Source organism: Pithys albifrons, chromosome 2 (genome assembly GCF_047495875.1).
Source record: "Pithys albifrons albifrons isolate INPA30051 chromosome 2, PitAlb_v1, whole genome shotgun sequence".
Taxonomy (NCBI): Eukaryota; Metazoa; Chordata; class Aves; order Passeriformes; family Thamnophilidae; genus Pithys; species Pithys albifrons.
The window spans coordinates 68,122,331-68,139,187 of NC_092459.1; the positions used below are offsets into that span (position 1 = coordinate 68,122,331).

Here is a 16,857-nt window from a genome sequence, read left to right on the forward strand (position 1 = left end):
TGATATTTAAAAACTTCACTCTGAACTGCACCAGTGCCAGCTCAGTGTTAGAGGGTCACTTAGCAGCAGTCATAGAGCATACTGCATCAGTACAGCCCTTCACTCCCTCTCTCCTTCCAAATCTCCCATCTTTGGGTGTTCAAACGGTGATGCATTAATAACATAAAATAGGAGTCCTTGTACATCAGTAATGTATGGCTCTAGCAAGCTGCTAGCTATCGCATGTTAAAGACTCTGGGAGTCCTTCCAGAGACTTCCTCCCTTGATTTTTGCAGTGGCTTTGTTAACGTGAAGGATTCATTTTCTTCCTCAGAGGTTCCTCTTGCTGTATATCCAACTCTGGTCAGGGATATTCTGTGCTGCATGGGGAGAAGTTGCAAGTTTTGCACCTCAGCACTGGAGACCAAACATCAGTTGCTTTGCAGATATGTGTATTTTGAGTTCTAGATATTCCTGGGCTGAACCACACAAGATGGCATAGGTCTCTTTTACAAACCTGCAGAGCTGTGAGTACATCTTCAATGTGAGTGCTTATGTTCAGATCCTTTTCAAGGATATTAACCAGGTAAAATCTTTGCCAACTACCACAGCTAGTAGTTGCAAACCCTGATGTGGTGAATCCAAGTGGCTACTGCCATGTGTCTCAGTCATATTTGCTCAGCTATGGTAGAACTAGTGTAATGTGTAAAACAGCCCAGGGCTTTCCATGAAGATGTTCCTTTGAATATGTCTGCAGAATGTTGCTTTTTGGAAGTGAAATGAAATAAGGAAATCATTTATCAGTAATGAAGGTCTGTGCCTATCTGAGCCCAACCTAATGCAAAGCTCCTAAGGATACTGATATTATTCTGGCCATTTCCTTGGCATGCACTTTATCTCTGTATGAGTTTTGCACTTCAGGAGCCTTGGAGTGTGTGCTACCAGCTTTCCTTTTAGGGTACAAAGCTACATATATACTTTTTGAAAGGTATTTTACAATAAATAGTGTGGAATAAAGTTATTTAAAAGAATTAGGGCTGGTATTATTTCAAGACATGAATTGTGAACAGTTTTATATTACAGGTAGTTAAATAATGTTTTAGTGGTTTTTATTTGCAATTTCCATGAAGAAGAAGAAACAAAGACTTATTTTAGGATGTACATTTTCCAATCTCTGTGAAAAGCTGTTTTTGAGAGCTTCTAATGAAAGAACGGAGACTAATACTGAGCCTGTGTTCTGTTCTTACCAAATCTGTACCTTGGAAAACTAACTCTTCTGATTTATGAAAGGTTTGCAATATGAAATAAAAATGAAGAGTTTTAAATTTTTTTTTCTTCAATGCACGATGAAGCCTGAATTCCTACTCTCTGACTTTGTGAGTCTGAGCATTTTTGGCAGTTTCTAGTGGAAAGTTGAACGTGCACTTCAACTAGAGATGGAATGGAAAGACTTTACACAAACGTGTGAACCTCCAGTAGATTAAAAAATCTGTGTTACTTTACCAGGTAAGAAAGCAAATTCAGAAGTATTGAGGTGGTTTTGAAGAGAGTTGTAAAGCAATCTCCCCACATGCAAGTAGAGTGCTCGAGGATGATTTTGATGGTCTGTGATATGGATAGAGCAATGAACTAAAAGCAGAGCACAACATCCAGATTGCAAACACTTTGGATTCAAAGGCAATTTTCATTTCAGAAACATCTTATTGACTGTCTTTCCTCTCCTCTTTTTTCTTTTTCTTTTTCTTTTTTTTTTGCGTGTGTGTGAAAATCATGAATTTCTGGAATTTTCAAAATTCTAGGTATTTAAATAATCGTTGAAGCCATGGATTTTTACTAGGTGTGGCTTGACTATCACTTGTGGCTGTGTACACAAATGACTGATGTAATCCATTTGCTGATTGTTAAATTATCCAAGATGAACGGGTTTTTCAGAAGCTTTGCAGAGCAGGGATGTAAATGTGGAGAAGTGGAGGTGTCCAAAAGTTGACAGTTTCTTCCCACAACTCATCAGAAACCAATACAAAGTAAGCTAGCATTTGTCTCGTGCTTTGAGGATAAAACTCCAGAGCCAACAGCTGAGAGAAGTTTGGAAGCAAATTGGGTGTTTGAATAGGAGCATTTCATTAAAAAAAAATTCTCCTATAAAGTGAATAATACGAATTAAACATGTGAAGCTTTGTGTATTATGGATGTGGGTAACCACCGCTTGATGAGATTGGAATGAAAGCTGGTGCAGAAAGAGAACCATGCTGTCTGCTGTGACTTTCTATAAGCCTAGTCCATATCTCCCATCAGGAAAATTATGAACAATGTTTTCTTCAGCCTTTGAAGGAGCAGGACCTCGTTCTTCACTTGACTGCTTTTGTAACTTGCCACTGATTTTAATAAGATTCCACTGACGTGAAAGGAGGGCAATGGAGTGAAGATTTACGTTTATAAGAAGTAATCCAGGTGCACAGCATAAAGATGCTGCCACGGTTTGGTTAGCCTCCTAATAAGCAGTCCAATTTTAGTAGGTGTGCTTTCCTTACTGGAGATCTGTGGCTATACCTGTGGGAAGCAGGACAGAGGTTGGCTCACAGAAGTGCATGCTCTGGCTCTAACTTGTGTCCCCTGCCAACCCACTTCAAAGCTAGCTCAGCCCGTGGGGAGGGGAGCAGTGGTGGAAGGGATGCATGACAGCCTGGAAACAATACTCTCTCTTGTTTTACTACCTCACCTGTGGGTATCCATTGAGGTCCTGCTAGAAATGAATAAACTGACTCATCTGCAAGTCTGCACAGGGGTGAGAACACACGTGTGCAGGCTGTGATGCAGAAACTCCCAGGTCCAGTACCCACGTCCGGTCTGGGCAGAGCAGCACTAAGGAAGTTCCATGCTGGTGTCAGTGCTGGAAAGAAGAGTACTGTGGGCCTGTAATCCTATACAGCTGGGTCTTTCTTCCCATCTAACTATACCTATGTGGGCATCAGCTGTGGGTGAAGTATCAGTTTCAACTTAAAGAAAGATCTGCATTTTGCCCCTCTTGTGGAAATCTTTAAAGAAAATATTTCCTCTGTGGCAGCTTCATAGTATGTGAGAGAGCCACTGAGATTAAGTCAGTCTGAGTAAATATTTTGTCTTATTCCATGTTTCAGTTAAATGAAGCAGTGCTAGTAGCTGATTTAATTTCTTCCTATTGCCATGTGGATTTTATCACATGGATTTGTACCAGAGGTCAATTCTTTCTCGTAGAAGCACATGTAGATATTATATCTTAGAAGTGGCAACTCGCATTATGGGAGGCAGTATACTTTACAAGAGATATAATATCCATCCTGGTGCAAGCTTTGTATTGTCTTCATGCCTACTGTTGTGATAGACGAAATTGCCTAATCTTTAGAGGAGAATGAGGCTGTTGCTGCTCATCATGGGTTGTGCAGCCAAAATCTTACCTGTGTTCCAAGAGGCACTTACAGTAACCCCACGCCCCTGCCAGCCTTTGAAATGTTTGAGGAACAAGCAGCAGGCTGGGATAGTGGGCAGCAAAGGGGAGCCCTGCTTTCCAGGAGCTTGCAGTGGAAGGGCCTGTTGAAATCCCTGAGTTTTCCCCAGGTACCAGTGACACATGGGTGCGTGAGTGCCCTTAGGTCTGCCCTGAGGAGCCATGGAGTTGCTCAGGTGAATCCTGCTGCCTTGTGAATCTCTCAGGGGATAATTTCTTCTACCTTCTCCTGCACTTACAGAGAGCACTGTGAATTGGGCTTCTCTCCACTAGGGACAGTGTTACCTCTTGTGACACCAGCAGGCTGCTTTAACGTTGAATAAACTGTGCATCCAGGGTCAGTGCTGTTAAAGACCCTAGACTTTGTAGTGGTGGCTGTGAGGGGTGTGTGAGAATGGTGCATGCATGCAGGTGGAAGTCAGAATGTCCCAGGGAAGACATGATTTTCAAGCACACAGAACTGTATGGTCGGTTTCTCTTCTATGTAGTCCACCTCTTCTCTTCAATGGACAGTGTATTTTCAATACTTGTTTTGACAGCAAAAATACACATTAGAAAGCAGTGTCTCAGATATCTATGATTTTAAAGAGGAGGCTAACGAAACTCATAGGTCTCTTAGGTTTGTGGCAATGTTATGTTTGCTCTTTACTTTCCTGACATGGTTTTGGGGCACTATATACTTCATCTTAGACTGTCAGAAACACAGACATTACTCAATTTAGAGTAAACAAAGAGCATGGGTATGGAAACAAGAACAAACTGGAGGTGAAAAGAATGTGATGGCTACAGTCATGAACACAGCATGGAAAGAAACATTCTTTGAAGGGGTGTGTTTGTATTCCATGCAGTGTCTTGCCATGGCATGAGTTGCTTGGTGTGGGTCCTTCACGTTCTGATTTTCTCAGGCAGGTTTCTTTCCCCTGACTGAACTTCTGACTAGTGCTAGATAACAGCCTATACAAAGGATTACGTAGAGGAAAAAAAGGTTGGTTTTAACTTTATCCTGTATTTTTGTTGTGTTTGCAATTGCATAAGATTAAATTCAGACTACACCACTCAAAGCACCCTTAAGCTCTGGTTTATCTCAGAAACAGGGCCTAAGAAGTTGTAAGTTGATATTTGTTGCTATTTCTGCAATTGAATATCCACTGAAGCCAAAGAATGTGAGTTTCTTGTCCACTGGGAAGAGTCGGAGTGTCACAGGAGCTGCTAGCTGCTAGCTGAGTTTTGTGAGGCAGTTCAGTGCCAGCATTGGGAAACCTCAAGTGCATCTCTGGGGAGAAGCACTAATATCCCCTTTATCCTGAGGATGAGAGATTGAAGGGATATGCACAGAATTGTTTGAAATCAGTGGCTTTATTAGGTTCATTGACTCCTCACACTATTCCTCTTTGCTGAGGTAAAAGAAATAGGTGAGCTTTGCTCTAAACTTGTTTTTCTGTAAAAACAGTGAGTCCCCATTCTTGCAAACCAAATTTCCAGTGATAGGCATGATAAAGTAGAGGTTCCCACTAAGCCAGGGAGCTTTTGTTCAAACTGGAGTACTGCAGAGGTCTGGTCCCTCCTTGCAGCCTTCCATTTCTAAGCTTGGAAAAGGTTAGGCTTGAAGTCAGTAAACAAAGATTAAAAGGTTACCCATTTATACACATTTGAAACTTACTCAAATCTTATGGATTTGACTTTTGGTTGTTATGTAAAGTTTAAAGGCTGTAAGCCTAATTCTGCTATGTTGCCACCTAATCCAGCTGTGCTCTTATCCTCTGACTGTTTTCTGGACTCTCAAGGAACAGCTGGAGTCAGAATTATGGCTCTGTCTTGCATAGAAAGAAAAATCGTTACATTGTCTGTTGTTTTGACAGTACCTCTGGCTGATATGGTTGAGCCATGTCAACGAAAACAATCCACCAGAAACAAAATTATTTTCACCAGATGAAGAACTTCAAATACTTGAAATGTAAGCAAGCTAATATTATCAGGACCTTGAAAGATGCAGTAAAGAGAATCCCAAATAAAAACAGTAAAATCAATGTGATTTAGTATTAGACAGCCAAGTGAAGATGTATCTAGACAAAGGGATAGTTTGCGTAGCAGGTTCAAAAGCCACTTTCCAATGCTACTTTTTGAGTAGCTGATTTTAAAAACACTTCCAAAATGGCTCTGCCAAATATTCAGCTTTTTTTGATTTTTTTGCTTATTAGGGTGTGGGGAATAATTAAAGTTTTTAAGACATACAAAGTACATTCTTCATTAAGCATTGGTCCCTTTTGTCTTAGCACTTGAAGATTTTATTTTAGAAGGGTTATAACCCTACATACCATGCTCGATTTTACAGTCTATGCTAAATGCATCCATATTCATCTCCCTGCCTTATACTTGGAAGCTTTCTGGAAGCCTGCTGTTGGGATAGCTTTCACGTTTTACTCTCCCAGAAGTGGCTGCTGAGTTTAGCAGTGGGTTGTAGTTCTCCAGGAACTTAAACAGTGGCCTGATGTAGACCATGTGTTTGGCAGCCCAGGCCATACATGTTATGTGGGTGGCAACAAGGAGCCCCATGGGCTAGAGCTGTGCAGCCAGGAGATCTCACAAACGACCTGCTCAGTTCTTCTGACTATCAGAGTTTTTTGTCCTCTAGTTGTTCTGAAGGCTCCATGGACATGTCTTTATTGTTATGTGTATACCTCATTTTTCACAAATGTTAGTGTTACGAAGCCTTAAACAATAGGAAAACAGTAAACTCAGAGTTAAAGTTGCATTCTTGTCCTTGAGGCAGTTCTGGAGTATGTCCCAGAGGAACTGGGAATGTCGAGTCCTCTGCCTGCATTAGAAGGAGCTACCCACACTGTTTCTGCAGCAGACCTCGTGGTAGCTTGTTCACTTGATTGGTTAGTTAAGTAAAAAAATCAGGTGAGGCTAAATGTTAAATTGTTGTTATGATATATGGACCAACTACCAGGCTCTTTATCACGGTCTGGAATAGTATTTGGAATGCTTTTTGCTACTACATACTATCAGAGTAAAAGTATGTACATATGTCATTTCAGATGTGTCAGGAAAGGCAGGGATGAAGCTGTTGTCCATACAGATGCTGTGGCATCCCACAGAGCCTTACGAGTCTTCTGCCTTGTCCTCCAAGCTTAATGATGTTGAGCCATTAGAAAAACATCTCAGTTTAGGACATATGTTTGACCATGGAGACATGACATGTGCAGAGGAGGACACAGACTAATTATGGCTTTGAACATGATTGCTCTGACATGTATGGAATGAATGGAGGTAACGGCCAGGGTTAGGATGTGAGAAGGGGATCTGCAGTTGGAAAGTATCTTGAAATAAACTTTGCCCTCCTTTGCCCTCCTGACCATATAGTAGAAGTGCTTCTTAGTCCCTCAGCTCAGCCTGGGGCTAAAGTCAAAAATGGTCAAGGCAAGCCCCTACCTTTGCCAGTTGTTTTCGCTTGCTCTATCTCCACAAGGAGCCCCTAAAGCTGTTGTTACTCCAGTACCACTTCTCCTCCAACTCTGTGAGAACACAGGTGTTGCACTACATCCTGGATAGGTGCTTGCAGACTAGGGCCATGGCTGTAGTGTCCTCTGACAGCCCCTCTGGGGTTTCTGGGGGCTTTTACCCCCACAGTAGTTTGGTTACTGGAGAAGCCCAGACAGGAGACACCCAAAGTCAGGGGGTGTGCAATAAGGTCTGGGCTACAGCCTCAGTGGGCTCCCTTCAGAGGTTGCTGATGCAGAAGGAAGCTTGTGCATGGACATCAGTGAGAGAATGTGAAGTCATCAGTAACCCGCTGTTGGTTGTTCTTGAGTTAATACATGTATTGATCATGTAGAAATACATTGCTGAATTTGGCGAATGCCCTGCTTTACTGTGCTTAGCATTCAGAGGGTTCTTCAAAGGGAGCACTGGAAACTTCTGTTGATCCTGTCAATTTAAAGAATGTCCTCCAGATGCCAGGTAGCTCCTCTACAGATGTATAATGAATTGCTTTCCTTAAATCAGACGTTACCATTGAATACTTGTCCTCTGCCCAAAACTCCTGACCGGAGCCCGATGAATTATGGCACACATTCCATTGTGCTTTGCAGGAACTAAAGTGTTCCAGTCCCCACTTTTTGCGCCAAGCAGAAGTGTGTGGAAATGAGCTGAGCCATTTTTTTTTCTACAAGAAACAAAGGATTTATGTTGCTTCTACTGCTTTAACTGATTAGCTTACTTCCAGGTGGAGTAAGCTGAGCATATAAATTAGAGACATTAAAAAAGTTGATCAGTCCAAATGAGGACAAGGTTAACAGTGCATTTTAAAATGCTAGGGGATCTGCTGACGCAGTATGCCTGAGGATGGATTTGATCTCCTGTTTCTGTCCACTTTCTCTGGCCATTTACTTAGGCATTTACACACGTTAGCTGCTCCAACGCTGTGAAGATCCCCACTAGAGCTAGTGCTCTGCTCTGTGCCCTGTCAGGTCTGGGTAAATTATTGAGCCCAGGGTCTTGTGGAGTTAGAGCAGTGAGCACATCTTAGTTTGGAGGGCCACATCAGCACTGTTTGAGCTGGCTCACTGACTGCAGGAAATATCTTTGCAGAGTGAACCCTCCTCAGGATGGCCCTGATCCAAACCTCATTGAAGCTGGTGGAATTGCTCACATTTTCTCAACGGAGCTTGGATCAGACCACCAACTTAAAAATAATATCCAGTAATACTTTGCCAAAGTGACACGGTGCATTAATTTTTGGGTGGAAAACAAGTATCTTCATGTTGTATTTTGTCTGTCCTCTTTCTTCTTTACTTTTCTGCTGATGTGGCTTGGCGATAGCTATATGGCAATAGTTAACAGTGAGAGTATGTAAAGGTGAGGAGGAAAATAGACACCCCTGTGTGGATTGCTGGTGAGAAAGTTGGGATGTTGTCTTTCCCTCATGCCTTTCAGTTATGGTAAAATGACATTTTCCTTTTCCTGTTCATGAATAGCAACTGGATTGAAAGCCTTAGGCTGCACTAAGAACTGGAGAGCTGTAGATGCCTGGCTTTGCTAGTAAAGCTCTCCTTTGTTCTTTTCAAGTACAGTCTGTTTCATAATCTGTTTCAAATTGGGTGAAAGAAATAAAATAGTGTATCCGAATTGTCCCAATCTGTGAAGCTAATGTATAAAGTGATTAACCTACTGGAAGATGATAGAGCACCATTTGGAAAACAGTGCCCACTGGGGGCATGAAGAAGAAAGAAATGATCATGTTGCAAAATATTTTTGAAAACTATTTAGAATGCATTGCCACAGAAAACAATAAGCTTTTTCCTGGAGAAGGTCTGGTTGTGGTGCAGCCAGTACATGAACACTGCCACATGAGTGTGGGACTTTACTTCCTGGCTTTCCTGGTGCCTCCTGTGGGGCTGACATCTCTCAGTCATTCTGTACCCCTGGGCAGATGCCTGTCTTTGTTTCACAGGTTTTCAAAAGAGGACAATTGTAGAGCTGCTTTAGGATGTGTTTGCCACATGTGTTCTGATCTTGACTATTACCACTCGAGCAGTTGCATGTAGGACTGGCCAATACAGTAGGTTTTAGCAGTGTGAATGTTTTAAAGAGTCTTACCTCACAAATGGAATTAAATTTAGAGTTTCCAGCTGAAGAATCAAAAGGTAGTACCTCTTTCTTTTCATTAATTCCCTATCAATTTTTGCTACAAGTACAGATGATATTTTCTTGGCGATAGGGCTTGGACTCTTACAAAAATGCATGGTATAGAGGAGTGCTGTTTCCTAAAGAAATAGCTCAGAAATCTAGGAATCACCTCTGGCTGAGGTACTTTTCTAGTTCCTGGTGGTGGGTTTGGGGAGCAATGCTACAGGGTGTTTGTAAATTAAGTTGCTCAGCTCTGAAACTGGATTGCAGATTGGCAGTGGGGCAAGGTTCCTACCTCAGAGGACAATTGGCTGAGCTTAGGAAGCAGTTAAGGACTTCTCAAGACAGGGATCTGCTCTTTGAGGAGAATGAATGAACTGAGCAGTTCAGCACATTTTATTTAATCTTCTATGTTCATTTGACTGATAAAGCAGCAGTAGTCTTAAATCCAATGTCCAGAGTCAGTAAGTCTCATCTGATGCTTAGAACTTAAGTTAAAGATAATAATAAAAACCAAAACACCTCCTCCCCACCCTCCCCCTTCAAAAAAAAAAAAAACAAACCCAACACCCAAACCCCCAAAATTCCCACCAGTTTACTGTTGCAGTGAAGACTATGATGATTTTTTGTCAAGTTGCCCATTGTGGTATTTCTTTTGCCAGCTCCCATTTTTGGCCTCCTGACTGACTTTGTTATCTCTAAGCAGGTACAACTTCTGCTTTCAAGCTGTTACTTTGTCTATGGCTGGGTCACTGGGCTTACTCTTTCAGACTTCTGCCTGAAGTCAAAAGAGAAGTTTTGTTTATAAATGATATGCATGTTGTCTACTGAATATGCCAAGTATGTGTCCTCTTTGCAGCAGAACATATTTTTATAGGTCCAGTTTTTCAATCCTGAAGTTACAGCACATGGATTCAAAGTGCAGAAAATTCTTTGCTGACTAGTGAAGGCAAAAGGAAAAATTTCTACCTAAACTTGTGATGATGAACTGAAATGCCTGCTTTTTTGTGACCTCAAATTTCAACTACTTGTATCTTAATAGGTTTGTTTGCTTAGTATGTTTTTCCTTACAGTTACAGATTGATTACTAGGGGTCAGTACTTCACTTTTCTTCTGGAGCTATTTTGTGCTTTTCCTTGCTAGATAATTGATGAGACCCTCTGAAGAGTCTGTGTGATTTGGCAAGTGCAAGCTGCCTCCTTGTGTGGTTGTTTAGAGGATGTTTTGCCCTCAGCTTAGACCTCATGCTTTGGGCTTACATAATTTGTACAATGTTCTCCTACAGTACTGACACGCACAGAAATTTTGGCAATACTAGTGGATGCTTCATCTGTGAAAAATCAATACCAAGGCTTTAATCAGCCCTGCATTTTGGGAGCCAAGATACTATACACAAATTCCTGCAGCTCTAGGTAATGTTGGATTTTTGCACTGAAGAGAATACAAGGGAGTGACTCTTCCTCATTTTCCAGAATATAGAAAAGGATTTTATTTTTATTTAATTGCAGGAGCTCTTTTGATGAGTTCTGAAGATGATTACCAGTTGATTCAGTTTGGCCAGAGTGGAGGTCCAGAAAACTGTTAAATCAGTTTTGGAACAAAAATGAAAAAATACTTAGAGATATTTATGGGGTAAATAATGTGTAGATGAGGAAGAATCAACCTTCAGTTCAGTCATGCACTTGGTAGGTTGATTAAATTTATTAGAAAAATAAAGGAGGTTGGGAGTGAAAGCATCTGAAGACACAGCTTTTCATTGCTAAAGAGTTAGGACCTTATCCAGAGTTTGCTGAAGGCCAGTTGAGTTTCTGGTGTGCTGGAGTAGGTGTTAGATGGGGAACAGTCAGCTACAGTGCCATACTCCTTTGTAAAGGTCATATCTACTGTCTCTGAAAGGAGAAACCACAGGCACTGTAGTAGCTCTCAGCTATTCAGCTTCCATGCTGATACAAAATCTTATTTTGGGTCCTGTTGAGGCCTGCTGAGAAGCTGGAAACCTGTCCAAGTTCAAACTGTTTGAAAAGATATGGAGATACGCTTGGCAGGATCAGACTGCAGCCCAGGGAAGTGGTGGAAATGTTCCCCTCTGCTCAGGGGCCCTATTAACAGTGACTGGTGTCCTGAGCCATTAGTGGATGTCTGTTTGTCTAGGTTGGACTCAGCTGGCCTCAGTGATGCTGTGGAATTGATGCTGGAAGTGAGCAGCAGTACAGTGTGACATCCCATGTGACATGGAAATGTGTTATGCCAGGTAGTGAGCAAGATATTAGGGTTTCTGTTTGTGCTTAGTCCTCCTGTAAGTAGATCTGCTGCTTCTTTCATCACTGAGAGTGCCAGCTTGCAGACAGAATCTCATGTGTCTTTTCTCTCTTGAGAAGGATGAGGTCTTATTTACAGATATCCACACCACTATAGTTGAGATTGGTGTATTTGTATATCTAGTGGATATTTGTGCTTAAGAGAGGCAATTTTTATTGTCACATTAATGTGTTTGGAGGAGGCTGGAAGCTTTGCTCAAGGTTGTGTTGAAGGTGGATGAAACCCAGCATCTGGTGCGTACAGCTCTGTCTTGTCCTTCCCTTGTTTACACCTGTGCTAATTCACTCTTAGTCCACTATCAGATTCAGGCATATTTTTTCTTCCCTCTCTGCTCCAGGTTTCTGCATATGTTCTATTTCTGTGTAACCTTTAATACTATTATAGTAGATCTTTCCCTGACTTTGATGTCCCTCATTTCAGCTCCTCCTTTCCACACCCCTTTTCTTGGACCTGTTTTTGTCTCCTTTGGTCTAGGATTGAAATGATGCTCTGATTTTTAAAGAGGTTTTGCTTTCTTTAGCCCAGTGTGACAAAAAGTCCACTGTGTAGTCTCTTGAGCGAGCTCAGATCATGTCTCCAGGTTCACATCCAGCACCTTCATGTACAGTGAATGGTATCCTAGTGATGCAGGAAGGGGACGGGATGGATTCTCATAGTGCTTGACCTGTGGTGGCAACCTCATCTAAATTTTTTACAACTGTTCAAGACTATTGTTCCTGGTGAGTTCAGTATCTCCACAGGAACAGGCTATTAAGTTGAATAACTTAAATGATGCATGGGATTTATTTCTTCCTCTTCCCATTCCCTCTCTGATGAGTGTAGCTTGTTTAGGACGTGTGTGTGTGTGTGTGTGTGTGTGTGTGTGTGTGTGTGTGTGTGCGCGCGCGTGCGCTATTTTTACCTAGGTCTCAAATTAGCAGGCTCAGAGAATCTACATAGATTAGGGGAGACAGGTATCACTTGACTTAAGAAACTAAACCTGAGATAGGTAGGAGGAGTTTCTCAGTTCCATCAAGTCTGCAGTGGAGGCAGGATGTGCTGCTGCTTCCCTGCTGTCCTGGGCCCTGCTCCTGCTGCTGCTACATCATATTTTGTTTTAGTTTCAGGGAAGTAGAAACATTTTGTTGTTATACTTTCTGTTTCTTGTTGGGTGTCTTTTTGGGGTGCTTATGGATCTAGAGTGATAGAATCTGTTTTCGGTGAGAGGTAAAAAATTGTTGTTATATCTACCTTGTGTAAGTGTGTGTTATATTGTAGTTTTCTCTTTTCTGTATAAATATATATAATTAGTTTAACCCAAGACAGCTCAACCCAAGACAGTGTGGTTTCTGTTGGTTTTGCTATTGCTGTTGTTTGCCTGGGTTTTTTTGAAGTTGAATGAGCCTAAGCCAGGAGGACCAAACTCTGGTCTTTAGGACACAGTGATCTTTTTTGTTGCTTAGTCCCTACTGTCCCAAGATTATCCTTCTTGTGTACTTCCGGGCTCTTTCCCAGAGCCAAGATGAGAGCAGGAGACCAGAGCAAGACAATGCTGAGGTGCAAGGGCTATGACTGCAGAGGACAGTGACTTTCTGTCCTGTGGAGTACTAAAGGAGTGGGAAATGTCCTGACTGGGGAAGCGCTGTCTTTTTGGCATGGCTAAGCCTGACAGGACAGGAGCCCAGCAGATACTCATATGAGGAGGTGTGAGCCCAGCTTCATCTTCTTTCTCTCTGTGGCTGAGGCCAGGACCAGACTGATGGCTCCTGGGCTGTGGCAAGCTTCTACTGCTGCTCTTCACTTTCAATGAGAAGTCCCTTTCTTGTGAAGCCTGTGATGCCGAAAGGGTTTTTGTTCTGATTTTCACATTTTGTAGATTTTAGGAACACAGTAGTTGTAGATTTTTAGAGGGTTAATATTTCTAACAGTTTAAGTTTAATGCCTTTCTATCACTACCCCTGTCCCAGAACAGGGAGCTCAAATTCCTTTAGTTAATTAATCTTGTTTAGACTCCTTTCCAAGGTAAAGAGCTGAAGGATATCAGAAGGCCTACAGAATGAAACATAAACATAGGTCAGAGTGACCCAAAAGCCAGAATTGGATGAGCTCCAAGAGACCTTTGTGTGCCTGAGGAAGAAGAGCTGATGAAGACAGAGGGTCCTGACGACCCCAGACCCAATTCCAGGGGGTTGGACCAGGGGTGGGACCGGGGCTGGACTGAGAAATGTGTAAAGCAATGATTGGAGGGATCTTATTATAAAAGCCATGGAAACAAGAACTGAGACACATGCATGTCATCCTGTATTCCTGTGGGCTGTAGGCCCTGTGTTATTAAAGGACCTTTACTTTTTATCTTACCCTACACTAACGTGGCTCGAAGTCCTGTTTTTGGGGGGAAGGGTCATTCACGGCATCACCTGGCACAAACTTCACACAAAAACACTGGTTTTGTTGGATCAGCAGTTGTCAGCAAAGCCACTTAAACCATTTCTGATAGTTCCATTCTGCGTGCCTTCAGATTCTTGCTGGCCAAACTGCCACGAGGAAAGATAAACAGAAACTGGAACTAAACAGTGAAATGGGAACAATGGGCAGTAGAGTATGGTGCTACCATGAGGAAAGTAATTGAAGCCTTGGAGAGCCTTGATTTTTAAATCTCAGCTGATACCCTGCATTCAGCTTCAGGATCAAAACTACTTCTTGCCTAAAACCACATTTGTTTTGTATTGAATACTTTCCATATAGTTCTTTGGCTGGGCTGGTTCCTTTTGTATCCTTTGTCCCTTACAACTGTCTATTTTAATTCCAGATGAAAGCTGTAGCTTTGACTGGGGTAAGCAGAGCTGATGGGCTGCAGTGTTCCTCCCAGCTCCCCTGGGCCAGTGAGCATATGGGGCTGCTGAGAGGAAACCATCACAGTGTGCTTGCACTGCAGCCTTGCAAAAACTCCAAGCACCTGGGAGAGTGTGGCTGGTTATGGGGAAATAGTACTTCTCTCTGACCAGGGCTGGCACACTCAGGAGAGATGTTGAGATCTGGGGAGGTTGTGGCTACCTATGGCACGTGGGCTACAACCAGAGGATGAGGGAGTGGGGCTAGCCTAGTCTGACAAACAGGAGGATAGGGCAACATTCCTCAGCAGCCAACCACTACTTGGCAGGAGGTGCAAGAAAGCCACTTTGTGGTGGCAGGGCACATACAGTGCTGTAACTCTGGGCAGGAGCTGCAAGTAGCAGTTTTTGAGATGTAGGTTGGACATTAGGAAAATATATCAGAAATAGTGTGGCCTGAAGGACCAGGGAAAGGATCATCCCCCTGTACTTGGCACTGGTGAGGCCACACCTCAAATTCTGTGTTCAGTTTTGGACCCCTTGCTACAAGGAAGACATTGAGGTGCTGGAACATGTTCAGAGAAAGGCAAGGGAGCTGGTGAAGGATCTGGAGCACAAGTGTTATGAGGAGTGGCTGAAGGAGCTGGAGTGGTTTAACCTGGAGAAAAGGAGGCTCAAGGGGAGACCTTATTGCTCTCTACAACTACCCAAAATGAGGCTGTAGCCAGGTGGGGATCGGTCTCTTCTCCCAGGTGACAGGGGACAGGACAAGAGAAAATGGTCTCAAGTTGTGTGAGGGAAGGCTTAGATCAGATACTAGGAAATTTTTTTTCACTGAAAGGGTGGTCAAGCACTGGAACAGGCTGCCAGAGGAAATGGTTGAGTTACCATCCCTGCAGACATTTAAAAGACATGTAGATATGGCACTGAGGGACATGGTTTAGTGGTGGACTTGGCCATGCTGGGTTACAGGTTGAACTAACCTAAACAGATTTTTCAACTTAAACAATTTTGTGATTCAATGATAAAAGCATTCACCATAGGCAGGTGGTGCAGTGCTGAAGCAGGTCTAAAGGGAGGCTGTGACATCTTCATCCTGAGAGGTTTTGAAGACTGAGTTATGGAAAGCCAGATCTGGCCTCACACAGTATTGGAGATAGTTTGTGTTTGAACAGGAGGTTGAGAAGAGATGTCCAGGTGTCCATTCCAACCTGGATTTTGCCCTCTTTCAATTCTCCATGGTGGCACTGAGAATGAAGGACAAGTACCTGTATAATCACTGACTCACAAACTTTTGAAATCTGTGTTGAGTAACTGCTCAGGAGAGCCAAAAAACCAAGCTCCTTGGGAGCAGGTGTTTTTTTTAACAGAGTATATCATTGGGAACATTCCTTGGAAAGTGGTCAGGGACCCTTATGAAAGCAACTATATTTATTGTCAAGCAAAAAGCATTTATTGTTTGTTAAACACCTGGGACCAGTTCCCCTGCTGTGATCCAGCAAATATATACTGCTCTGGCAACAAAAAACTGTCTTTAAAATCAACTTAATTGCTTGATCAATCTGCTTTTGTAGCTACTCCATTTTGCTGGGGTGGTGAGGAGCACCACCAGAAAAGACAAGCTGCTAAAGTCCATGTGTTTAAACTGATGATCAATGTTGTTGTAGGCAAAAATAAAAAAGGAAGGATTACCCTGCTGAGCTGCTGCCCAGTGTTTCAGTAGAAAACCATAGTTCCCTGCAACTGTGCAGTTCTCTGCATATGTTATACACCTCATCAGCACTGAAGCCTTGTATTTCTCACAGGGATTTCAAGAGAAGCTCTGCAAAGAGCTCTGAGGGTTGCTATGATTCCTTCCAAATGGTAATTTAATAGAAGAATATGTGTTAGGAGTGTCTAAGAAGAAGCAACCTTATCAGCAGATCAAGGCCAGTGAGCTGTTTAGTTATAGCAGGGGACACTGAGCAGAAATACTGGAAAAATACCTACTTTTGGCATATATAGGAGTATACAGCCATCAATACATACTTAAAGTAAAATGTTTCAATGCTGTAATGAATAAATGTGAACACTTGAGCTGGTACTTTGGTGCACTGTCTTTCATTGTCTGTCCATGTCTCTGGCAGGTCTCTGCCCCAGTCCCTTGTTCTCTTTACATTGTCATGTTTGCAATGAGCCAGTGAGTTGAGAGGGTGCAAATACAGTGTGTAAACCCTGTGCTTGGTGGAATGGCATTACTGTAAAATACAGAAAAACCCATTTTGACTGCAGAATGTGAAAGATAAGAGGCAAAAATTGCTACAAGTATGACATCTCAGTCCTGGGTGGTGCTGCCAGCCCCTTTCTTCCTGCTATCCATTCTGCATTCAGCCTGCAGTAACATAGCGCAGGTCATAGGCAATGGAGAATGCCATGAAGACTAGAGATGATCAGAGAACCCAACTAGTTGCTTGAGTAACCCTTGCATCAGTTTCACTTCTTAAAAGAATGCTGCCAACCTGCCAGCAAATGTAAAAACACCTGACTTGCATAAGGTACCTGCTACAGTGCCGGATGCTCAAGGGTTCCTATAATGGGAGTTTGGGAAGTTAGGAGTTGAAGCATGTGTAGAACAGACCTTTTAAATATGAGTCT

At 42.5% G+C, this 16,857-nt stretch overlaps 1 protein-coding gene across 1 annotated transcript in view; it reads left to right on the forward strand.

Annotated features, from left to right (window-relative positions):
• The window catches only part of FNDC1 (fibronectin type III domain containing 1), a 76,534-nt gene that overhangs the window by 13,983 nt on the left and 45,694 nt on the right, over positions 1-16,857 (forward strand). The gene's annotated exons all lie outside the window — the stretch shown is intronic.